The sequence below is a fragment of the Pogona vitticeps genome, chromosome 1 (genome assembly GCF_051106095.1).
Source record: "Pogona vitticeps strain Pit_001003342236 chromosome 1, PviZW2.1, whole genome shotgun sequence".
Classification (NCBI taxonomy): domain Eukaryota; kingdom Metazoa; phylum Chordata; class Lepidosauria; order Squamata; family Agamidae; genus Pogona; species Pogona vitticeps.
Window position 1 is genome coordinate 16,684,363 of NC_135783.1, and position 26,794 is coordinate 16,711,156.

Here is a 26,794-nt window from a genome sequence, read left to right on the forward strand (position 1 = left end):
TGCAGATTCTTCTGCTTACCCATCATTCTGGTAGCTGTGGCAGGTTGCCAGATGGAGCCCAAGCGCACACATGGTCAGCTCCTTCCTTGGTTCTCTCTCCCCATCCCTGGCTTTTTGACATGCCAGTACTGGGACTATGGCAGCATCTGGAGCCAGGGAGGAAGTGCAGAAGCATTGTGACTCACGAAAGGCTTCTTGACGCACAGGCTCAGGCAACAGAAGGACAAAATGTGAGCCAAACATTCAGCTACCAAACTTTGCCTGCCATATTCCTTGTTGTTGTTTAGTCATTAAGTCGTGCCTGACTCTTCGTGACCCCATTGACCACAGCCCTCCTGTCTTCCAATGCCTCCCGGAGTTGGGTCAAATTCATGTTGGTCGCTTCGATGACACTGTCCAAACATCTCATATTCCTGGAATCATATTCCTGCAACCATCTCATATTCCTGGAATATGGAATCATCCCATGTTCCTGGGACACCCCAAAGGGGCCGCCGCCCCTGTAACACCACAAAGGTCCGTTTCTCAGTCCCAGGGTTTGGCCTTGAAATGCCAAGGCATGAGATGTGGCTATCTGGGCATTTTGACCTGCCTACCTACACATGTGCAAAAAAGGATGTGTATCCCTTACAGCAGTGGTCCCCAACCTTGGGCCTCCAGATGTTCTTAGACTACAACTCCCAGAAGCCTTCACCACCACCCCTGCTAGCCAGGATTTCTGGGAGTTGAAGTCCAAGAACATCTGGAGGCCCAAGGTTGGGGACCACTGCCTTACAGAACAAATTAGAGCCAAATGAATGAATTCAATATTGAAGTATTTGTTCATCTCATTGCTTGCTTGTTCTGAAATGAACATGCCAGAGATCAAACTATAGGATACAGCTAGCGTGTCATCACAAGCAGAGGCCCATTAGGAAGGAAAAGATCTGCGTTTGGTCTGGACACCTCTAGATACCTCTGTTGATGCAGCTTAGAAGTGCATTAACTGCTTTTGCTATTGCCTCACACCCTATCGATCAACCCTTTGGAAAGATATATTCACCCTCTCACTCTTTCAGATGTGATTCAGAAGTGCAGCTAGAGAAAGCAATTTTCACTCGACTGTTTCATTTCAATGACAACTTTTTTTAAAAGTGGAATGCTCTCTATTATCTTCCATCCTTGGGTGCTCTATAAAAGCTTCCTTCATTTCCAAAAACCCAGCCTACCATCTGCTGCATTAAAGATGCTGTTTTTAAAAAGGCGTATTTTTTTAAAAAAAGAAGCAACAGGTATACATTTCCAGGGAGATTGCAAGGCTGTGGAAAGAGGTGCGAAGTTTGCTCAGCACACACATCTTTTTCCAGGCACCGATGTTTGGAACAGAGCCAGCGTGCTGAAGGAAATGACAGTCCCAAACACGATAAGCGCTCATTCATTCTGAAAGATGTTCAAGCCAGCCGACGGCAGAAAAATGTTGATGTGATATTTAAAAAGTACTCTTGGCATTTGAAGTGCTTGGTTTTAATTCCCACCCCCATCCATATGAAATTAGATATTTTGCTTTGTTCCATCCTGTTCAGAGGAGAGAGGATACTGTATGGTGAGGGTTAGAGATGGGCACGAGCTGGTTCGTCCCAGTTTGTCCAGGCGGCAGCACAAGTGGTGCAGCTCCCATCATCCCCCCACCTCCTCAGCTGATCAGAAGAGTCGCCAGGCCGAGTTTGCTTGCTTTTTCCACCTCCTCAGCTGATCTCCCAGTCAGGAGCAGGAGCACAGCCTTCTCTGCCCCACCCTTTCGTCTGAGTGGGAGATCAGCCAAGAGGGCCGGGCAGAGAAGCCTGAGCTGTTGCTGGGACTGGAAGATCAGTCGAGGAGGAGCAGGAAGCTAGGAAGCTGGGCCTGGTGAGTGGCTGGTTGAGCCAGAGGGAGGCAGGGGAGGTGTTATGGGAGAATAACCCAAATAATGAGACAGTTTTGTGCCACACAAGGTTCTTTATTTTCGTGTTTTGCAAAGCATGGAGAGGAAGGGAAAGCGATTGCTCACAGTCCCCTCACCCTCCCAAAACAGCATTTTGCACAAGTTTATATACTGGTACCTCCTACCTGTCTCATTTGGCTAATCAGCCCACGAGCTCACAGTCTGACTGATGTTACCCCCTTCCACTTGTTTCCCCAAACCCCTCCTACCTATATGTTTTTTGCAGTTACTAATATGGTATGTGTTGGATAAGCCCTTAAGTGCTGACCGTGTCTTATCTTTTGGAGCCTACACAACACACCCTATTCCTCCCTGCACCCCACATCCAACACACCCAACACTCCCTATTCTCCCTAAGCAATATTCTATATCTTTTGTTCACACTAAGACTAGATAGGTAAGCAACATTGTGGTTTTCCATTATCTTATTTCTTCAGTCCCTCTTTTGGGTGTCAGGCACTGTTACTATGAGGCCTTGGTCTCGAGGTCTGGTTTTAATAAAAACTGCTCAACTTATATTCCATATCAGAGGGAAGCAGCAGCACCTGTGCTGCCGCCTTGATGAACTGGGACAAAATGGTTTGTGTCCATCTCTAGTGAGGATAAATCCAGATTGTAGGAAAGCCCAATTACATAAGTGGAAAGCTGATGTGGCCTTTAGGATGTACTTGTGGTCTTCCGCATAAGTGCCAGTGGGCCATTGTGGGCACAGAATGTTCAACTGGGAAGGTCTTTGTGATAGGATTTCAGCCCAGAAAAGTATGTGCACATATATACCGGGGTTTTTTTGGGGGGGGGGAGAGAGAGACTTGCCTCTTTCCCATTCATTCTCCTCCCCCTCCCTTTCGGTCCTCCCCTTTGTCCACCCCATTGGACCCACCTGACAGGAGATGAAGGCAGCACCCATAGTAGCATTAACTACACCACCACCACGATGTTGAGTTTGGGCAAAATCCACATGACTTAAGCACAAATCCAAAAATATACGCTTGCTATGCTGGTTTATTTCGGCAGTGGGAACAGGCCCATAATGGTATGTTAATATCATTTACGTACATACTACAAGCCCCCTCAATGAGTGTACATTCAAATGATTAATAAATGTAAGATTCCAGGGGTTGATGGGGGCAGGTGCCTCCCTTTCCCACATGGACACTCATTGATTCCTCTTAGAAAAATAAGAAAATATATCGATCCCCTTTCCGTCCAATACTGTATTTTTCTTTATTAAGCCTTACTGGCTTCAGAACATAAAAACCTAGAGTCAATACCTTAGAAGGTTGGCTCCCAGAACACAAAACCTAAAGCTTTGGAAAATGTTTATTTCACCTATGTACGCTAGTGGATAAAGACTAAGTGTACAGCATGTGAGCATCCTTGCAAGGACATGGGAAATGTCCAGCCTAGAATCAGAGGCCAAATACTGGGAAGGCAGGTAGCAATCCGTTTCAAGAAAATAGCACACCATACACTGCATCAAATGTAACATGCGAAAGATTAGTGATATTTTTATGTCTTTGCCATGAATCACCATTGTCCAGAGTAAGGCAAAATAGTATCAAGCCTATATCTTAGTGCCTTAGAAGTAACAACATTTAAATACATACGCAAGTCTGGGTCAGATGGTTGTTAGAACTCACTGTTGTGCTGCATTTGTTATGGAAAGAACCCTATAAAGTATGTACGCATTCTTGTACTCTTTGAGAAGCTTGTATTTGGGTCTTGAGACACCAGGCCCTCCACCTTGCAAGGCCCTTTTAATTCCCTTTTGTTTCTCTTTTCATAAATCTCTCTTTCATATCTGCAAATTTACCTTGTGTGCCGGTTGGTTCTCTCCAGTTCTCTCTTTATTACAGGTACAAAGCTGCACCTTGTCAGAGGAAAAAGAACCTTTAAAATGACATTTACAACATTCCGAAATACAACTAGAGGCCAAATTATATGCTTTAAATAGCACATGGTTAGAAAAAGAAAGTCATTGGTGTTCCAGAAAGGTAACACAAGCAGATCTTCACAACCGAGTCATTACGTTTTCAAGCCTGTGTTTATCTTTGGATGACCAATCCCAAAGTAAGCGAAGTTAGTTGACCAGCTGAGAGACATATGACAAGCTCATGCTGTGACAATCCCATATTTTGAAACAATTAAGACATTCCATCTTCCATCACATTGCATTGTCAGAGGCGTACTGTTCGTCCCCCGGTCTAGAACCATCTAAAGACCATCTCATTTCATATGTTCTAATCCCAACAAAGTTGCATTATGTTTGGAGCAGGATGAGTTCAAAACACACACACACACCCCTTCTCTAAAGCACATTTTCAAACCAAAAGAAAGAAAGATGAAGAAGAAAAGACGAAAGCAGAGAAAAGGGGAAGGAAGGGAAAAACAAGGAGAGAGATGAAAGAACAGCGAAGACACTAACCAAGGAATGCTTTTTACTTTTTACATTAATGTAGTAACGCTATGGAAACAGTACTCAGTGTCACTCTCTTCTCTCCCCATCCTCGCATCTCTATCTCTTTCTAGCTTTCTAGCTCCTATATGTCCAACTGCAGTTTTTCTTCACTGCACAGAAAATATCCAGCTGCAGATTGGAATGAATAAACTTACCTTTCTCGTACCTTTTCAGTGTGGATAGCCCAAAGTGCTTTACAAATCAGGCACCCAGTCCTTATTTGTTGCTTTTTTCTTTCTAAAAAAGGCACTCATAAATCATCTTGTTCTGTTTGTGTCCTTTGGTCTAAGTCCCCCTATAAATCTTCCCTTCTCTTTCCTCAGTACCTCCTATAAATCTCCAGCTGTTTCATTGTTTCCACACGCAAGATGGCTCCTCTATAGCCAGTTGGTGAAAAACTGCTTTCATTTCACCAGCAGAACTTTACGAAAATTCATCACAAAAGGCTATTGGGAACTTTGTGGCACCCCCCCCCCCTAATTCTCCAGCTGCAGAGTTAGGTCAGGAGCCACAAAAGAGAGACCTTTGCTTTACCCATTAAAAACTCAAACATTACCAGAAATATGTATTTCCTGTTACTATGTTTTTTCCTTCCAGGCAAGTAAATCTGAAGTCAGATTTGCAATGAAGCTGAAGTTTACCTCCCAATAACCAATCACAAAGTGAGAGCAAGCTAATTTGCAAACTGCAGAATAGGCAGGTTTGTGCTTAAGGCAATCTTGTCAGGGAGCACCACTGTTATTCATGTGCTAATTGTACCATTTGCTTCCGGCTTCAGACTCAAAGGCACATAGGCTAACCTACCACTGGAGAATATTAATGGGCGAATGTAGAACCTCTTGATGCTTCTGTACTATACAAGGCTGATCATGGCGTTCCAAAGATGGGTTTGTGAGACACATGGGACTAGAGTGCTGCTGAGGGTAAAAGCCATGATGGGCATGTCCAAAGGGGTCAACAAAGGTGAGGGTAGGACTGATTCAGTTCCAGTACACACAATCACTGGGATCAAACCACAGTGGATGGCTTGCTGCTTTCGATTTCCTATCGGCTTTCAATTTCCCAGTATCGGTAAATGGCTTGAGCAGATAGCTTAGCCACTTAATACTGGGAAATTAAAAACTTCCTCTGCTGCTTCATGAGGGGGGAAAAGAGGAAGCAAACGGTGTTTTTTAAAAGCCTAGTTAGGATACCAGTGATGCATTATACCTTTTAGAATTTTTTTAAAAATTGAAGTTTCCATTTGGAAGGAGGACAAGACAGGAGGGGATTGTTTTAGTTGTTGTTGTGTTTTTCCTTCTCTACCCCATCCCCTTTTTAAAGGAAGGTGGGCCAAATAGCAATTCTTGCATCTAGATGCAAAAATTGCTCAACTATTAAAGTTACCCTAAGTAGCCTGATCCAGCTTCGTCTAATTAAGCCATCTAGCCAAACACTACATGACAAACCAAGATGCAAAATGAGATGGAATAAACATTGCATCTGAAAGATTCCTGAAATGTTCAGTAAAAGACTGTGCTAAGTCTGCTTTTTCATTGACTTGTGGGTCTTTAAAAATGCAAATAGAAACAGCTAGTGGATTAAGCTAATACTTTAACCCTCTCCTCTCTTGCTGCAGCTCTGAGGAAGATTTTTCCTCCAAATACAGTATATTCCTTGCTTGGAAGGGAATTCCTCTCTCTCTCTCTCTCTCTCTCTCTCTCTCTCTCTCTCTCTCTCTCTCTCTCACACACACACACACACACACACACACACACACACACACACACACACACACACACACTAATGCGAATAGCATCTCCATAGATTAATAGCATCATAGGCCTGGTTTGGATTTTGGGTTGCAAATCTTGGAAATAGATGGCAGTCACATTTCTGAAATGCCACAAAGCCAATTTTTTGTGGGTGATCTAAACATTGTGCAGGACATCTCTTTAGCAGATGAGTGGCAACGTAGACATCCTTAGATCTGAGCTTGGTTTCTGTCAAGTAGAAACTTTTTATGTGGTCATCATCACCCTTATCATCATCCCATGGTAGTCTCCACCAGTCTTCCTTCAAGCCAACATCCTTCAGATGTGTTACACTGCAAATATGAGCATCGCCAAGCAGCATGGTTTCACTATTATCCCAAGCATCCCAAAACCATGAATATTTTCCCCATCTTAACAAAATTAGCTACCTAACAAGATGGAGCTAGAGATGCAGAAATGTTTTCTCCTAGCTCTCTTGTACGTATTTTCATTTATTTATTGCAAAAATCCTTTGCCTCAACACCATTAACTGTGCTGCTTGGAGAATTCCAGAGCTACACTTACAGAAAAGTAATTTTCCAGACTGTGACTGCCCTGACAACTTCAGCTGAGGTGGTAATTCTCTGAGTTTATGAGTATTCTTCATACCTTTCTGCTAGAGTTTCTTGCTTATGTTCTTTTTTGACCATGTTTTTCTGATTTCTGCCCTGTCTTTTGATGAGATTTGATGAGAGATGGCTGGTATACACACCAAGCAATTAGAAATATCCCATTCAGAACTGGCTGTGCAATTTATTCCATAGGTTCGCTGGTACCAAAATATGTTTCCTAAGATACACCCATAACCTTTTTAAAGGTTGTAATCTGATATCATTTTTTCTCATTACATTGTGTGCTTTTCCTCTGTGCTCAAGTATATTGTACCTCCAGGCACTCCTAGATTGTTACATGCACACATCATCCACTCCTACATCCCAAATTTTGAACATGTTGTTTTACAACATCTGACCTCTATACAAAGTGGGCATCCCTCAAACATTCCAGATGGGCCTACACTAAACTTTATTTATTACTTTATCACTTTATCATTTCATTATTTTATCACTTTATTTATTTATTTAGGATACACGTGTGTGTGTGTGTGTGTGTGTGTGTGTGTGTGTGTGTGTGTGTGTGTGTGTGTGTGTGTGTGTGTGTGTGTGTGTGTGTGTGTGTGTGTGTGTGTGTGTGTGTGTGTGTGTGTGTGTGTGTGTGTGTGTGTGTGTGTGTGTGTGTGTGTGTGTGTGTGTGTGTACACTGTCCAACTCAGTGACAAGTTCTGCTCTGGGGAATTAGCAATAAGAAAATCAACCCTCCCAATTAGGTAAGTCTCTTTCCTTGATCCATCTAAAACCATTTTGGGTCTTTAAAGTTCAGAAATTCCCTTGCTATTTTATTCCTACAAAGGAACCCCACACTGGATAGAGGTAGTTTTGGGTTTCAGCGGGGTTGCTTGTATTTTCAAAACAGAGACTTCAATGTTTAGCACTTCCTATGACCTTTCTTGTTCCCAGCCGACTTTGGGGTCATTTAGGGTGAAACCTAACACTGGAGGACTGATCAGCCCTCCTTTAGCATTTCTAATTTCTTCCCTGCTACATATTCAAATAGCATGCAGACACCATTGGTTTAACATCGAGCCTACCACCCACCCATCCTGGTTTTCTGGAAAATTTTTGCCTGATAAAGAGAAAAGCTATCTCAAAAGCATGTACAGATAATTTGTCGCCTTTAAAATCATGCTGATAGGGGTATTAATATGGATGGGGGAATTGAATGATACTGCATTATTTGAGAAACCCTGGAAGTTCTAAGATCTAGTGTAGTATCTTATTTATGGAATTTATTTTTGGAGAAAAGAACACATTTGACACAGTACTCGTATACTGTTTCATGCACTAGACTACCAGATGTGCACAGGCCAGTAAACTTGATATGAAGACAAGAGACCTCTTCCATTATAGCACTCACACCAACACTCTCACACACCACAATTGTTATTGCAGCTGGCTCCCAAGCAAGTGGCTGAATATTTGCTCAGGCAGAGCTCAAAAAGAATTTTGTTAGAGTCCTGATTCTCAGTAAAAGCATCTTCTGCACTTTGAGAGACTCACTGTGAGAAAACCACACATTGCCTTTGCATTTTTCATGTATTATATTTTTACTTCTATTTCTTATTAAAAATCTTAGAGATATAAAACAAATACAACAGAGGTAGTATCCCCTTCATGGATTGCTGCCCTGTTATGGCGAAGGGGCTTGAGTAATTCAGAGAAGCTATGGGCTATGCCGTGCAAGGACACCCAAGATGGACAAGTCATAGTGGAGAGTTCTGACTAATCACGATCCACCTGGAGCAGGAACTGGCAAGCCAGTCCAGTATCTTTGCCAAGAAAACCCCATGGACAGAAACAAAAGACTAAAAGATATGATGCTGGAAGATGAGCCCCTCAGGTCAGAAGGCGTCCAACATGCTCCTGAGGGAGATTGGAGGACAAGGACAAAGAACTCCAGAGCTAATGAAATGGTTGGGCCAAAGCTGAAAGGACGCTCAGCTGTGGATGCTGTCATTCCCCTTCTCCTCTTGCCTTCACACTTTCCCAACATTAGGGTCTTTTCCAGGGAGTCTTTTCTTCTCATGAGATGGCCAAAGTACTGGAGTCGCAGCTTCAGGATCTGTACTTCCAGTGAGCACTCAGACTTGATTTCCTTCAGAATGGACAGGTTTGTTCTCCTTGCAGTCCAGGAGACTCTCAAGAGCCTCCTCCAGCACCACAATTCAAAAGCATCAATTCTTCGGCAGTCAGCCTTCTTTATCGTCCAGCTCTCTCTTCCATACATCACTACTGGAAAAACCATACAGTAGCTTTGACTATGCGGACCTTTGTTGGCAAGGTGATGTCTCTGCTTTTTAAGATACTGTCTAGAGAACATTTACGCATGTTTAAAATGGGAGCTGATAAAATGCACACTATATGCACAAACATCCTTTAGTCATACCAAAAAATACATATCTTAAAAATATACAGAAAAATCTGTACAAAATTCTACACAGGAAGAAAAACAAGATCTCATAAACTGCTATCAAAAACAAATGGTTTTTAGCTTTGAATATTGTCTTTTATCAGGGATGTGGTGGCACTGTGGGCTAAACCATAGAAGCCTCTGTGCTGCAAAGTCAGAAGATCAGCAGCTGTAAGATCAAATCCACACGATGGAGTGAGCTCCCGTCGCTTGTCCCAGCTCCTGCCAACCTAGCAGTTTGAAAGCACGCAAATGCGAGTAGATAAATAGGTACCACCACAGTGGAAAGGTAACGGCATTCTGTGTCTAGTCACGCTGGACACGTGACTATGTAAACTGTCTATGGACAAATGCTGGCTCTACGGCTTGGAGATGGGGATGAGCACCGTGCCCTAGAGTTGGGACATGCCTGGACTAAATGTCAAGGGATCCTTTACCTTTACCTATTGTCCTTTAATATTGCCTGGGATCTTTTTAAAGGAGAAAGGCAGGGGTAAAAATGTTTTAAGGAGGGAAGGAGAGAAGGAAGCAAAAAGGATAAGGAGAAACACAATAAAAGTGAGAGTAAGAACCAAAATATAGGTCACCATTAGAAGCTGGAAACTGTTAGTGTCTCACAAATGTGATTCCAGCAGATTTCCACAAATGAATCGGCTAATTTGCAAATAATGGGGTGTGTGAAAAGCTCAGATTGTGATACTCAGAGGTTTTCAAAAGAATTCCCTCTTCTCATAATGTGCCATGTGTTATTTTATTATTATTTAATATTATTATTTAAGGTTACATATGCTTTAGACATGGGAATTGCCTGTTTCCCCATTCTGAGGTAAGATGCCTCTCAGTGTGAAGGTTCAGTCTGGTCTTCATGGCCAAGAGCTATCCCCCAGGCATTTAATTTAATCTCCTTCTTAAAAGAAAAAATGAGAAAAAAAAGCAAAACCTAAAGCTATAAATTCTAGCTGGCCACAAGTTGTTCAGACTTCCTGTATTTACTTTACCTATTTACTGTGAGCTGTTCATTGTTTCATGCTCTCTCTCTCTCTCTCTCTGTCTCCTGGGTTTTCATGAGCTATTTTTGTCATTTTTCTGCTCTTGGAATATAGTTCCTCTCCGGTTTGCTCCAGCAAGTTCAGCAAACCTGATCTTGCATCTTCTGCGAGTCAGGAACATGATTTAGAAAAGTCAGGGAAGCCATTCAGGATAAAATGAAACTGTGTGGAATTAGCTGTAACCCCCCCCCTTTTTTATATATATAAAAAAATGGGTGTAAGAAAAGAATGAAACAGCGCGAGTCTAATTTCCAAAGAGGTAGTGTTGGTGTGTTTGGTTGTTATGGAGATCTTATGTTTACTTTGCTCTTATTGTAGAAAGAGCATGAAAGAGAACAGTGTTTCTCTAAAAATTGGGAATGAGACACTGGGTGAAATTCTGCAGATGGGAATCGAAGGAAAACAGCATATTTACTGTTAAGATCCATCTGTTAACTGGGGGCAGTTGCAATTTAATCGTTGGAGGAGTTTACCCAACTTCAGGCCAATATTTCTTTCAAATATATATATATATATAAAGAACCGTATCCATAGTGCAGTGCCATCCTCTATTGTTCTTCACAGGATTAGATCACCCAAAATGAAGATGCACAGCATCTAAATATTTACAGTATTTAGATTCTCGATTGAGAATCTAAATATTTAGATTCTTATTTCACTCTTGCATTAAACAATCTGATCCATTAAATTTTTGCAATGGGTGGTTGCAAAGAAAGGGATTAAGAGTCATGTGCATAATCCATAGAGTTCTTGCATGACAGACATGCTAAGGAAGGGGGCACTACCACTGTCAGCAGGAGTAACTATACCTTTATCTCTGCTGTCCATTCTATAAGCAAAGATCATTCAGCTAATGTTGGACAGAGTAAAATCCTCCAACTTGGCCCTTCTCTGCTTCTACTCAGGGCCTGTCCACACTGGCTTATGATATATGGCTCACTTAGGGCACAGTTTGGGTCAGATAAAAAGACCATGTCTGCTTGTGTTTCTACTTAGATTGAGCCATCCATTCCCTTTAAGAGCTGGCAGGCACCTTTCTGGCCTGGTGGGCCACCAAATGTCTAAAGCAGTGGTTCTTAACCGTTGTTACTCAGGTGTTTTTGAACTGCAGCTCCCAGAAACCCCAGAAAGCAGAGCTGATGGTGAAGGCTTCGGGGAGTTGCAGTCCAAAAACATCTGAATAACAAAGGTTAAGAACCAGTGGTCTAAAGCAGTGGCTGCAAATTTGATTGCAGTGCAGCCCCCGTGCTTTATTCGAAATTTAGTGCAGCCTTCTCAAGCGCAGAAAAGCCACCTGCACCCCAGGACTGTCTGCCTCTGGCAGTAGCTTCTTAGAGTCTCAGATATTGCTCGTTCTTATCATTGCTGTTTGATTCAGCCTAGTAAATTGAACCTGGGACTGGCTACCTGCAAAGTTCATGATAACTGCCTCTCCCTGTGCTTTGGACACAGAGAGTACAAGATCTTGAAAGGCAAGAACCCTCAAGTGGAAGCCAAAGGTCAAGAACAGCAACCAAAGAGCCACTGCTAAGATGGAAAGGCTCTGTCTGAAGTGGAGGAGCAGAACATTTTTGCGTGCAAGCCAAATTGATGCCGACTATGGCAGGCATCAAGGGCAATAATTTAACAAAGGTCTTCAGTACAATCATAGCCAAAGATGAGAGTTACATGGCTAGCAGAGCAGTTACCAAGGACTATGTAACACATTGAATGCAAACCCATGTGGCTGCTGTAAGCCGCCTAGAGTAGTCATAATAGATTAGATAGGCGGGATATTAAATAAATAAATAAATAAATAAATAAATAAATAAATAAATAAATAAATAAATAAATAAATAAAAATAGCCAGGTCATCTTTTTTAACTCCCATGCTTTTTTTAAAAAAATGCAAAAAAAAAAACCCATGCCTTGTGTGAGTTTGTGGCTGAGGGATGAGTATTAGGGTCAGCATCAGAGTATCATGCACACTTATTGCATTCCCTGGCCCTCACAGTGAATTTCTCCTGAATGGGATGAAGCTATTAAAAGGACACAATTGTTTCTGTCTCTCTGCCTCATGGTTTTTGGAAAACAGCATGGGGTGTGTTTTTTTGTTCAATGCAATAGATCTTTTTCTTCTTCTTCCATTGCATTTCTACCCATATTTCCATTTCCAGAAAATGTTCAAAGTGGCCTATAATTAGCATCAAATATAATAAATATAGGAACAAGAATCAATTCAATCAAAAAAAATTATTCAAAACAAAACATGACCTAAGTAAATAAATAAATAAAATCTAGAGCCGCTTTAAACAATTTTCTAAGCCAGTTCATAACCATGACATTGGTTACAATAAAGGAAAAAGTATTCAATTGAAAAAAATGCATGAATATAAATACTTCTGGCTGCCTTTGTTATAGGCAATTGTATATCTGAATTTTTTTCTTAAGCTTCAATTTTTCCTTCGCCCATTTTCCTTTTTGTATCCCATATTTATGTTCTAGAAAGTAAATAAATATTTAAATACATTTTGAAAGTATCCCAATGGCCCAAACTAAAGGCATTCGTTGCGGTATTTTAATATTTTTTAATACTGTATCTTTTTTTTCAATTTTATTGTCCTGTTTTTCTAATTTTTGTTTTGATATGTTAAGCAACTGAAACTCGGGAACATAGTTTACAACACTTGAGGAACTGCTTATTTTATTGCTCTAGTTTTATGCAGATTTTGCAAAAAAAAAGGGGGGGATCCTGATGTATCAAGATTTGGCTACGAAATCTGTTTTCAACATCTCACCCATGGCAGTAAAAACCACTTGGCAATAATTCTACTCCAGAGAGTTGTAGAAACTTCCTTGCACTCTATTGTGAAATACAAAGAAACAAGATACTGTATTCTCGAAGGCTTTCACGGCCGGGATCTGATGGTTGTTGTGGGTTTTTCGGTTTCTTTGGCCGTGTTCAGAACACGGCCAAAGAATCTGAAAAACCCACAACAACCAACAACCAAGAGATTGTTATGTACCTGTGGGATAGAATCATATAATAATTGAATTGGGAGGGGCATATAAGGCCATTGAGTCCAACCCCCTGCCCAATGCAAATCAAAGCAGATGTGTCCAATTTTCTCTTGACTGCCTCCAGCGTTGGAGTGCTCACCACATCCCAAGGTAATTGGTTCCATCATCATACTGCTCTAAGAATTAAGATGTTTTTCCTGATATTCACCCTAAATCTGGCTTTTTGTAGCTTGAGCCCATTATTGCGCGTCTTGCACTGTGGGATGATTGAGAACAGATCCTGCAGCTGACGGATCCTGTGATCATTGCAGCTAGGTTAGCATGGAATACTTCAGAAGAGTGTCTAATATTTATTCCACCTGCCTGTGGCAGATTGGCAGGATCTTATTATAAAGCCTTTTAATTCATAAAACTATAGAAATAACAGAGCGTTCCTTTGATAGCTCAAGTATTTTCTTACCTCCTGATTTGGAACCTGATGTCTTACGCGCTTCTGACTTTCCTCCCTTAATTAGCATGCTGATATCCTGTCATTGATTGAATTGAACATGGACAAATGTATTATACAGTGTGAAAATGAACCAGACATGCCAATATTCCAGTCTAATTGGAAACTTATTTTGCCAGCCATCAAATTATCTAAAGTAGGAGTTAAAGTTACAGCTACAGTTAATCCAACAAAAATTACTCTGGGCAGTTTATTGGAGCCCAGACTCTGTATCAAAAAGAGCATAATAGAGAAAGGCGACAGAGATGTGCAGTAGTGTAGTGATAAATGTTGCATTCAGGCACCCACCATGAGAGCCCCTGTATATAAACCCCCAAATAAGAATCCAAAATTACAGACAGCTATAGTCCTCTTTCTGTTGGAATTGACTCAGACAACAGGCCATTTGCCCCAAACCTTACCCTGAAGCTGGTTTTAGAGTGAAACATCTGAATTAAAAACAACAGCTTCCTATCTATGGCAATCTTCTTATAGCCTAGGCCATCTTTACATAGAGCAACACTTCATTTTTTTCTGATCCTTAGATAGCTCATGACCATGAGGTGCCATGCGGAACTTCCAGTGACCAGGCTGAGAGAGTGAGAGTGATAACACCTGCTCCCCCTTCACACGCAGGACTTGTGACACTAACGGATCTCATGACACCAGGGAGGGAAAAGGGCTACTTAGGCCCAATTTGAGCATTGTCACTTAGGGGTATACGCACTTTTGTTGACAGCGGTTTAGACATTAATGGCTGTGTGTTGCATTATTTTGGTAAACAAAAGCAACACCAAAACACATTCAAAGCAGTAAGATACAACAGTCTGTTTTAAAACCCCACTCAGGCAGCCAGTCACTACGCTTGCCTGAAAAGAAAGTTGTTTGCCTACCTGCAGAAGGACAGCAAAGATGGGACCAGCCTGGTGTCCTGTGGGAGGGAGTTCCAAAGTCGGGGAACAGCAACAGAGAAGGTCATCTCCTGTGTTCCCACCAAACAAACACACCCTTGAAGCTGGCAAGCCTTAGAGAAAGTCCTCTCCTGATGATCTTAACACCAAGCAGCCTCATAAAAGGATATATAGTCTTTCAGATAGCTCGAACCCAAGCCATTTAGGGCTTTATAGGTTAGAACCAGCACTTTGAATTGCATGGATGGGGACTCATGAGTCACTGTCGAGTCCGACTTAAGTCGCACCGTCAACTCGTCTCAGGGGTTTCTGGGGGGACTTGCAACTCGACTTGCATCTCAAACCCATTTGTCCAAGTCACATTGTTGAGTCCCTATAGGTGCAGAGACAGTGAGTGGGCCAACTTACTTTCCCAGGGCCAGCTCCTACCTCACTGCACATGTGCCAGCCTATCAGATGGCCAGCGCATGCATGGGCAGAGACAGCAGTCCAGCTCCGGGAAGGAAAGTTGGGCCTGCTGCCTTTGAAGGCAGTGGTGGCAGATGTTGGCGACGGCAGTGGCAGATGGGTCAATGGCAGTGGTAGGGGTGGCTGCAGTGGCAGCAGGCTGATTATCTTTGTGAATGTGCCAGCCTATCAGCTGGGCAGCCCATGCACAGTCCAAGCATTTGGGTCCCGAGTCCCAAGCCTCTGGGGGGGACAAACAACTCGAGACTCAGACTCAAGGCTTGGGACTGAGAACTCATGCCCTCAGACTCAGACTTTGGACTTGGGAGTCGGGTCGCAAGACTTGTTGACGTCCCTGTTGAATTCTGCCATCCTAACCATTGTCTTCTGCTGATGTTGTCATTACCCGTGAAGAGGGTGGGTGCTTCTTAGTCTCAGCTGTTCCCATTCCTCTTTGGGTGACCCTACTAGGAGTCCATAATGTAGTCTGTCCTCCTGAGGGCATTTCTCTCACCTTCACTGGCACATTCAAACCCCTTCAGCACATTAAGGCCACATCCAAGAAGGGGGGTGTGTGTGTGAGGGAAAGAGGTGTCTGCAAATTCATTGGAGAATGAAGAGCTGCAGGTAAATTAAACACAGTAGTGATTGTGCAATTCGCTCACTCTGCAATTTGACTTGATGTTATTAGGCTTTGTTCCAAATAAGGGGTAGCTACAAATTGGCAGGGTTGTTCTGCCCAGTAATGAAGAGTGAATCTATCAGTCCCAGAATTGACTGTTTTACTTATTGATTTATTTATTTGATTTCAACCCAGCCTTTCTCTCTGTAAAGGAATTCAAGGCAGCTTGAGTTCTGACATTTTAGCATCCTCTGGGTTCTGTTCCCATAAAAGTTGGGTCAAAAATCCAGCTTTCCACATCCAATAGCACTAGTAACCATAAATCATAATTAATATAAATGTCTGTTATGGGCTATCACATTGGAACTAATTTAAAACAATCCTAACAGGACTTTCAAGTGAATGTAGATATTTAAGGGGCGACTTTATCAGTTCCACCCCACCCTCCCAGCTACGGCTGAGTAGAGATTTATACCCAGTCCTGGTGTGTCACTTTGTCTGCAATGCCACATGCTAATTAATATTATTCCTCTCTTCCTAACTGCACAATGTTGTAAATATTGTAAAAAAAAAATAATCCTCTGTACATTTGCTCCCTGTAAAAACAGTACATGATTTTTTAAATGGAAAGACCATTTTTCCAAGAGTTGTGAGAAGAGAAAGAGGAGAATTTTTCTCTCTCTCATTCTGTTCCCTACAAGGCACAAGGGACCAATTGGGGGGGGGGTGTTGTGTTAAATAGGTCACAATCTTGAGAGTAGTGCTGGGAGAGAGCTTTTAGTGGTGAACCCTAGGGCATCATTGAAACTTTGAAACCCAGGGCAGAATCTGCCAGAGAAGGATTCCACATATATCTAAACTACCCAATGGATTTCACTGCTCACCAAGACACTGCTTACAAATATGAAATCATACGTCCTTCAAAACTGAACTGTTACCCTGAAAAAAATGTGTGCAGTACCCTTGGTTGTTTGTGAAGAACCCATGGACAGAATGAAATCTGGAACTATCCATCTGGGATAAATATGAAGAAACAATCTAGATACCTTCAAAAATATGTTTTAGCACTCATAAGCTGCAAATATATATATTTAAGCATAAAGACTTAAAAGTTTGGGTGGCTACTGAAGTATACTATTTAAGTATAAAGGACCCGCCTTGGGTCCTTTCGAGGAGAAAGGTGAGGTAAAATATTTTAAATAAATAATAATAAATGATTAGAATCACTAAAAGAATGGTCAGTGCTTGAAAAAGCCTTTTTTAAAAAAAAAAAATTAGACACAGTAGTTCCTAGAGATGGGGGCTCTGTGTGGTGGGTACAGTGACAAACTAGGACTCTGGAGAACAGGATTCAGTTCCTCGCTTGGCCATGGAAACTCACTGGGAGAGTGGAATTGGTAAAACCACTCCTTAAATATCATATTTACCTTGAATACCTGTTGTGTATAGAGATCAACTCCAGCGTTGTCCGTTTCAGGCTTTAGTAGGAGCCTTAGGACAGCGATTGTAGAGGCTAACTTTCCCTCCCCCAATTAGTATAGACGGTGGGCAATTAGCCAATAGAGTTGGGAAGGCTGGAAACCTCCAAATGAGGGTGGGGTTTTTTATACATATATATGTTTATGTGTGTATGTGTGTGTGTGTGTGTTTCCTCAGTCTTCAGTAAATCGAGTGAAATTACTGCTGTGTCGCCGCTCTTATTTGGCGTCGAACCCCACTATTCAACAGTACCCTATCAGGCTCACTATTAGTTCCAACTTGATGGCACATAACAACAACAATCGACCTTAACACCAACTTTGTGGTTTTCTGATCCTTCCCTGACATGTTGCTCTTGCTTTTTTCTCCTCCTCCTCGCCATTTCCTCCTCATTTTTTAAAAAGTGTCTCTTTTTCTATCCTTCCTACTCCCACAGGGTCCCCCCCCCCCAAACCTACTTCAAGCATTAATCTGTGCAGAAACAACTATTATGAATAGCCAGTGCTTAGAGCTGAGATACACAATGCGGTGGAATGGATAGGGTGACAGCCATGGAAACTCACAGGGAATAGTTGGCAGGGGGGGCGAACTAGTAAAATATCTCACAAATATCTTGAAACCATCCTTAGAGTTGCTATAACTGGTTTCTAACAAGATAGCAGGGAACGCACACTATTAGAGCTAAAAGCATACTGATGTGATTGAGACAATCTTTTAGGCTTGTGAAATCTGACTTCAGAGGAATCCCATGTTTAAATCCCGAAAACCAGTCACCAAACAAAGCAAGTTAATTTGCATACTCCTCTGGTAATAGAAGCTCCTACTGTGACCCAGACACTTCCATTAATTCATGATTTTCCTTTTCTAAATGCAGACAATCTAGTATGTTTGTTTTTGGCCCAGTTTTCTTATTCAAACATGTTGGTTTTTAATACAGATACACACACAATAGCCAGATCTTAAAAGTACAGTATCCATCCAAACAGTTAAAAAGAAAAAAGAAAAAAAAGAACTTGATATGAAACCATACTTATTTCAAAAAGAAAAGATCATGGTTCAGACTAAGCCTCCAAATTCAATCTTTATTTTTCTGATTCCTGGAGGCCATGGACCAATTAATGTCAATCTACTCTGCTATTGTTCTAATAGCAGACTTGCCAACAACTTATCTTTGCTCAGGCGTATAAAGTCTTGAATTGTCAGCACATGTCTGATGCCCCTAAAATGAGTAGTCGTGCCTAATCCTTTTGTGGCCTGGTTGATTTTTGTTTGGGACCCACCCAAGTCCAATTCAAAAATCACAAATAGTTTGTGACTGTCTCTTCAGACAGATACAGAAGACGTTAGGCCCACAAATTTATAAAAATAGCCCAAAGTGCTAATCTAGGGTGTCAGGGTCAAAACAAGCCATGTTGTTCTTGTTGCTGTTGTGATGTGCTGTCAAGTGGTCTCTGTCTTATGGTGACCCTATGAATGAATGGTCTCCAAAATACCCTGTTCTCAACTGTCCTGCTTAGTTCTTGTAGATTTGAGCTTATGGATTCCTTTAGGGATTCAGTCCATCTCATATTGGGTCTTCCTCTTTTCCTGCTGTCTTCCACCTTTCCTAGCATTATTGTCTTTTCCATGGAATCCTGTCTTATCATAATGTGCCCAAAGTAGGACAGCCTCAGTTTTTATCATTTTTGCCACCAGAGATTGTTCAGACTTGATTTGCTCTGGGACCCACTTGTTTTATCTTTCCAGGAGTCCAGGATATACACAAAGTTCTTCTCCAGCATATTTCAAAAGAATCCTTTTTTTCCCTGTCAGCTTCCTAAAATCTCCAGCTTTCAAACCCGTACACGGTGATTGGAAATACAAGAATGTAGATGGTCTTCGTTTCCAGTGACAAATCCTTATGCTTCATATTTTCTAATTCCTTCATTGTTGCCCTTTCGATACTATTTTTAATTGTTCTAGCTATTATCTCCACACGAATTGTTTGCATTTTCTGAAATTATTTGCATTATAAGCTTATGCTTCCAGTTTACAGAATACTGTGGTTTGATCTGCATAATTATATAATTTGAAGAAAGTGGTGAGAAACCTTGATTCTACCTTTGTCCCGAGGAATATATTAAGCTAACATGGATAGGGGTGGGGGTGGGAACAACCTTCAACATGCGTAGCATGGAGTCCACCATCGAGCCTTTCTCCCCAACTACAACAATACCCATGGTGTCCATCTCAGAATGGAATGACTGTGGAACTAGGCAGTAATTTGTCGTCTTGAAAACTTTCAGCTCTCAGATCACTCCCTGTCTGAGTAGAGCCACCAGAGATGTAGGCAGCTTTGCCCTCACTCTACTGGGTTTGCTTTCCTTCAAGTGACATCAGCACTTACCTAAAATTAAGTAGCTGCATGATGAAGTGACATCATCAAGTCAGGTATGTGGTCCCTGATTGGCCAGAATCACTCAAAGAGTTAATAAGGAATCTAAGAAATATATGGCCATGAGGGAGCAACAGCAGATTAAAATTGTGGGAGAACATTTAGTGAACAAGTGAAAATAGCAAACCTGGGTTACTGGTCTCTTCAGATTCCCAAATTTATGGGCAGCTAAGACTTGGTTTGTTACAGTACATGACCAGAGTTTTCATATCATGTCTGTCTTCACAGCTACCATTGACACACACAAAATTTTTAAGCTGCTTCTGTGCTGTTTTGGGGGGTTCCCCCCCCCTTTATACTCCTTGAGTTCCAGCTTTGAGAATAAGGCTGCTTTTGAAAATGCGCCCTGTGATTTCCTGGTGAAGGAGCTGAGAGCATAATTGGCAATGTCCTATTTTTTGAAATGTCCTTGAGTTGTTTAGACACCACAGAAAAGAACTTGATTGGTGTGGTCAAACAAGGCTGTAATTTTTCCTGTGGTGTGAGAGCCTAAATCTGTACAGCGGTCTGACTCCCTGGTAGTGTATTATCATACTTTTGCCTCCTCAATATGGGGGAATTGCTGTACGTTTTGATTCACCCATCAACAGTGCGCTGTTAAAGACTTTCCGCTCCGCCTTCCAATAGCACGTGCTAGCAAACAAGCCCTTGAATTAAAAACCTTGGGCTGTCACTGAGTAAAATACATGTACAGATGAATGTCTGGATAAGATGTCACAAAGCTGTGTATCTGATTCAAAGAGTTTTAAACAGCACCATGGCGTTCGGAAATTAGGCCCATTCTTCACTACAAAGCAGGGATGTTGGCAAGTCTTTGGGTCTGAGTCCCAAGTCCGAGTCTTTGGTACCAAGTCCCAAGTCTGAGTCTTTAGTACCAAGTCCCAAGTCCGAGTCTTTAGTACCAAGTCCCAGGTCTGAGTCTTTAATACCAACTCCCAAGTCTGAGTCTTTAGTACCAAGTCTGAGTCTTCGGTACCAAGTACCAAGTCTGAGTCTTTAGTCCCAAGTCTGAGTCTTTAGTACCAAGTACCAAGTCTGAGTCTTTGGTACCAAGTACCAAGTCTGAGTCTTTAGTACCAAGTCCCAAGTCTGAGTCTTTAGTACCAAGTCCCAAGTCTGAGTCTTTAGTACCAAGTCCCAAGTCCGAGTCTTTAGTACCAAGTCCCAGGTCTGAGTCTTTAATACCAACTCCCAAGTCTGAGTCTTTAGTACCAAGTCTGAGTCTTCGGTACCAAGTACCAAGTCTGAGTCTTTAGTCCCAAGTCCGAGTCTTTAGTACCAAGTCCCAAGTCTGAGTCTTTGGTACCAAGTACCAAGTCTGAGTCTTTAGTCCCAAGTCCGAGTCTTTAGTACCAAGTACCAAGTCTGAGTCTTTGGTACCAAGTCCCAAGTCTGAGTCTTAATTACCAAGTCCGAGTCTTTAGTCCCAAGTCCCAAGTCTGAGTCTTTGGTACCAAGTACCAAGTCTGAGTCTTTAGTCCCAAGTCTGAGTCTTTGGTACCAAGTCCCAAGTCTGAGTCTTTGGTACCAAGTCCCAAGTCTGAGTCTTTAGTACCAAGTCTGAGTCTTCGATACCAAGTACCAAGTCTGAGTCTTTAGTCCCAAGTCCGAGTCTTTAGTACCAAGTACCAAGTCTGAGTCTTTGGTACCAAGTCCCAAGTCTGAGTCTTAATTACCAAGTCCGAGTCTTTAGTCCCAAGTACTAAGTCTGAGTCTTTAGTACCAACTCCCAAGTCTGAGTCTTCGGTACCAAGTACCAAGTCTGAGTCTTTGGTACCAAGTACCAAGTCTGAGTCTTTGGTACCAAGTCCCAAGTCTGAGTCTTTAGTACCAAGTACCAAGTCTGAGTCTTTGGTACCAAGTACCAAGTCTGAGTCTTTGGTACCAACTCCCAAGTCTGAGTCTTCGGTACCAAGTACCAAGTCTGAGTCTTCGGTACCAAGTACCAAGTCTGAGTCTTTAGTACCAACTCCCAAGTCTGAGTCTTTGGTACCAAGTACCAAGTCTGAGTCTTTGGTACCAAGTACCAAGTCCGAGTCTTTGGTACCAAGTCCCAAGTCTGAGTCTTTAGTACCAAGTCCTGAGTCCCAAGCCCCAAGTCCTTATTTAAAAAAAGCTCTTTTCCTCATAAAAAAGAGGGGGGGTTGGTGAGTTCCAAGTTGCGAGTTGAGTCTGAGTCGCTGGGGGAAAAAAACAAGTCATGTCTGAGTCTAGGTACTGGTGTGACTTGACAGCAAGTCCCACAGTTCAAGTCCCCATCTCTGCTACAGAGGATGCATCTTACAAAACAAGAGAGTTGATGATCCAATTTAAGTTTCTTTAAACCAGAAGCCTCTCCATTCCAGCACTTTGAAACTGTAGGAAGAGGGGAAAGCTGAGATTCTATAAGCTCTCTCACAGAAGTGGCAGTTTATAGCATATGGTCCAGAAAGTTCCATTTTTTAAATAAGCTGGATGGAACCACTCAGCAAATTATATATAGTGACGCAAACTGGTGTGGAGAGAAATTGGGTGTGTGGGTGAAAGGAAGGACAGTTTTATGATATGATTCTCCAGAACTGAAGGTGACACGAGTAGTTTCAAAAGAATTGAGAAACAGTTCATTTCTTAGATCGGTGTTTCTCAACGTGGGGGTTTGTGACCCCGAAAGGGCAAAGTGTTTTCTCGAGAATCACTTTTTTGTGTGTTGTCACCTTTGTTAAATAATTTCTTCCTTGACCTTTCAGAGCAGGATATTAAAGTTAGTGTGTATGTGTATGTATGAGAAACAGGCCTCTATTTTCTGAGAAGGGATGATCCAGACTATTTTTTCCAAAAAGAAAGAAAGAAACGAAAAGATATAATTGCTGCCACTTCTGCAAGAAAAGGGATTTTAACTAAGGCGATCCTAAAGAAGGGGAGGAAATGGAAAAAGAAGAAACACACACACACAACCTTCAAGAGAGAGAAAAGAAACCGCCTGCTTCTTCTCCAGCAAGTGTGAGGAAAACTTCCTACTGGTTTCTGCATGGGATCATCTCTACCAAAAGAGTTTGCCCCTTCCTTAACCAGTGTCCTTCCAACCCTGGCTCATCTTTGAAGTCCTTTGTCTTCTTTCCTTCCTACCTTTAACCTCCCTTACCCTGTTCCCTCCGCACTTTTGAAGCAGTGGTGGTGACAGAGTCCATGGAAGGAACAGTAGGAGGACGAGCAACAGCATCATTGACGGTGCCGCCATTTTAGGGAACAACAACCTATTTGCGCAAATGTGGCGGGGGGCCGCAGGCTACTTGGCTATTATAAAAGGGGGGTCACAACACGAAAAAGGTTGTCTTTGATTAATCCCTGCATGGCTCGAAGGATAGCTCAGGGGTTTAGGTATCTGTTTCAGAGCCAAAGGTTGGGAATTCAATTCCCAATGTGCCTCCTGTGAGTAGAGCCAACCTGTGTGGCCTTGGGCAAGCTGTACAGTCACAGGATGACCCCTCCCCCCCAAAAAAGGGAATAGTAAACCACTTCTGAGGGTTCTCTACCTGGAAATCCCTGAAAAGGTTGCCATATATCAGAATTGACTTGACAGCACATCATCATCATCATCATCATCATCATCATCATCATCATCATCATCATCATCATCATCATCATCATCATTATTATTATTATTATTATTATTATTATTATTATTATTATTATTATTATTATTATTATTATTATTATTATGGCTTAACGTGGCCCACACAGAAAGCCTTCCCCTCACTCTAATGGATTTGCTTTCTTTTAAAAGACATCAGCACTTACCTAACATTAACTCGCTGTATGGTTTATCTGACATCACCATATCTGGTATGTGATCCTTGATTAGCTGGGAACATTCGATGAAGAATAGTGAATCTGGGAAATAAATGGCCTCAAGGGCATCAACAGTAGGCTAAAACTGTAGAAGTATGTTTGATGATCAGTTGAAAACAGTTTTTTTTTAAAGCAAGGATTAGGGTCTTTTTAAAATTTGTTTCTGCAGTAGACTCAAACTCACCATTGCTACTGCAAAGGCAAAAATCAAATGTGATGATTGTAAGGAATTAGAAGGAAACTACCAGCATGAATTTGACACAATTCCAGGAGGCAGTGGAAGACAGGAGGGCCTGGCGTGCTCTGGTCCATGGGGTCACGAAGAGTCGGACACAACTTAACGACTAAACGACGGTGGGATTTGTAGTCATACAAAGATAGAATCTGTTAGGTTCTGTATAAATTGGATTTAAAAGCAGTGAAATGTTCTCATGGGATTGTTGTTCAGAGTTTGGTCTGCCTGGCACTGAGATAAGGAGCAAGGCCGAGGAGATCGGGAAGAGGAAACAGCACATACCACTTAATTGGGACAAGATAAGCCACCTGGAAGATCTCATGTGAAATGTGGGCGGTGGACTGTGTACGCCCCCTTGATCCTAATTGGTTGACAGCTTGGAAGTGTCAGAGAAGAGGGAAGTCTAGAGACATGTAGAAAAATGGTTGTTCATGTATGTGACAGATGAATTGAACTGACAGTGATGGTGTGATGTTGTGGAATGTGAGAAGAGAGAGATTTGACTTTTTGAAAGAGAAGGGGGGAGAGACAGAGAGATCACCCAGCTTCTCTAGATGCTAAGATGTAGATGCTAGTCAAAACGATAACTTAACTTAGTTTAGCTTTTTATTATTTTATCTAAGAATAGTAAGCTTATTTTAATCATAGTAATTGATTGGATATGACATGCTTTATGCTTTTTAATGCTACAACTGTATTCTAATGAAACTACTTTATTTTCTCAATAAAAACAAATATAAATCTTCAACAGAGGACTGGTCTCTGGAACAGCAGGACTTCACCTAAATCCAGTGGAGATCGGAAAGGTCACTCATTGCTGCTAAATAGAGAGGTTCTACCTAGCCAGTCTGTTGTGCTGTCTAAGGAAGCACACAGTCAACAGTTGATTGCCTTGTAAGCAATCAAGAGTTATTTTTTAGGTCAAGCTTTGTCCACGGGGCAAAGACTATGCCCTTCTGAGGTTAAAGGACCTACCTCAGGTACTAAAAGTGGTAGTCTTGCGCTTACAGTGACTCCTCGCCCAAGATCACATTCTCTTTAGGGAGAAGTGATTCTGACAATGACTTTTTAACTCAACCTTATTGTCAACCTACATTTCATTTCCCCATTTGATACTTTTGCCTCATATTTGGTATCAGGGAGGGGTTTTGTTCTTTTTGGGGAGGGTTACATCTGGTATTGACTCTGAAATCTCCAGGAATGGGATACTACCAACTGTCAGCCCCATATTTTGGGATCCATTCTGATGGCCTTTGGGAGATGCCATTTGCACATACATGCTCAGGAACACCTTTGTCTTGTTTATAACCCTGCAGACCAGCAACTGGGTCTTCTCGGCAGTTGCACCGCATCTTTGGAATCCACTCCGGCCCAATATTTGTCTGGCCTCTTCACGGATTACTTTTAAGAGACTTTTGAAAACTTGGTTATTCAGACAGACCTTTCAGAATATTCCACCAACAGGATGCAGATCCAGCCCCTAAGCTACTGATTCCACCATCTTGACTGCTTTTTTTTTAAAAAAAATTGTGTGTTGTATTTTTAAGTTATAATGTTTGTTATAATGTTTAGTATATGCTTATCCTTTTATATTATTTTGATCGTATGTCATTATAATTTAATATTGTTGATCATTGTTTTATCTTGTTATAAACCACCCAGAGTGGCCTCTGGTGCTAATTACGAGATGCTCCCCAAAATCCTACTCACCTTGGAGGCGATTGGCTAATCCCCTACTGAAGCATAAGAAAGGCTTTCTTGGGAAAACTAGTTTGGCTATTCCTTTTCAGTTAGCAGAGTAAGAAATATGGAGAGATTAGCCCAATCTCATCACTATTCCCTACACACAGACTAGCACTTTATTCATCTAAAATCACTCAGGAAGCGTTTAAAATAGAAAATAAGGTATCTTTACTTACAGTTGCTGTCTATATTTACAGTCAGAAGAATAAAAAGAAAAATCAATGAAAGCTGAGTCTCAACCATGTGGAAGACAGACTTTCCATGCTGGTCACATGGCTGAAGATCAGCATTAGAAAAGACTAATAAACAAAGCAAAGCAAAAAAGAAGAAGAGAGGAGGGGCAAGACATAGGCGGGGAAAAAAACTTTAGCAATAGGTTAGATAAGAAGGAGAGAATCTCTTTAGGTCCTAAAAGCCTCTTCCCACTGATACCTAGTTTTACAAAGCATGCAAGATTGTTATTACCTCAACAGGCTGGAGGATATTTCTCATATTATGGAGTAAATGCAAGTGAGCAGGGTGCACCTGCTTGCAGCAGTGGCTGGTGAACTGCCTCCCTCTAGGCCAGTCCCATATTATATGAGCCTAAGGAAGACTGCCAATTTCCTCCTAATGAGGGAGGATGTGGCAAAATCACCATGGCCCTAATGCCCAAGAATGCCATTTCGTGAAATCAAGTATCATTTTAAAGACATACAAGCATTTGGTATGATCTGTGCAGACATAACTGGAGCAGCTTTGAGGACTGGTATACCATGGTGTTCAGGGTTGCAGAAATTTTGTGGTTTTAACTGAAGATGAGAGATAGGATAGGAAGTTATGCATTGATTGGTGGATAAATTAGTCTAAATCCTTAACATTAAAGAGAGTCCACTCTGCTTATCAGTTAAAAGCAGGATGTTTTAAAACTTTATATGTAAGTACTTAACAAATCCATAGGTGGCAAGTACCTGGTTTCCTTAATTATATAAGAACCCTAGACGCAGAAGGTGGCTGTGGGATAAGATATGGGTGAATCTATCAGAATTCAGAAATATTAGGGGGTTTTTTTGTTTTGTTTTTTTGGAAGACAGCTCTTGGAATTCCAAAGGAGAAAGTGGGATTCTGGAAATTCTTGTTTAAAATGGTGACTTTTCAGGTGGGACGGCTGAGGGATTTCAACATAGTAGGCATGGGGTGGGGGGGAACCATTAAAGGATACTATTGTCTTTCTAGTTCATCCAGGGTTATAATTTTACTATCGGAGAGGCAGTGGCCTGTGCAGCCACAAATATAAAAATGCTGGATCTTCTCTATTTACAATTGCTTTGTTTTCTCCTTGTCT

General features: G+C 41.7%; 1 protein-coding gene and 1 long non-coding RNA gene across 4 annotated transcripts in view; one reads left to right on the forward strand and one right to left on the reverse strand.

Moving 5' to 3' along the window:
* The window catches only part of KCNK12 (potassium two pore domain channel subfamily K member 12), a 69,316-nt gene that overhangs the window by 41,536 nt on the left and 986 nt on the right, over window positions 1–26,794 (forward strand). The gene's annotated exons all lie outside the window — the stretch shown is intronic.
* On the reverse strand, window positions 3,065–26,794 carry LOC140703935 (uncharacterized). The gene is made up of 4 exons (XR_013539680.1): window positions 23,442–26,794; window positions 14,665–14,753; window positions 13,745–13,811; window positions 3,065–9,057 (listed from the first exon to the last, which is right to left on the reverse strand). It is a non-coding gene; the product is annotated as an uncharacterized LOC140703935 (long non-coding RNA).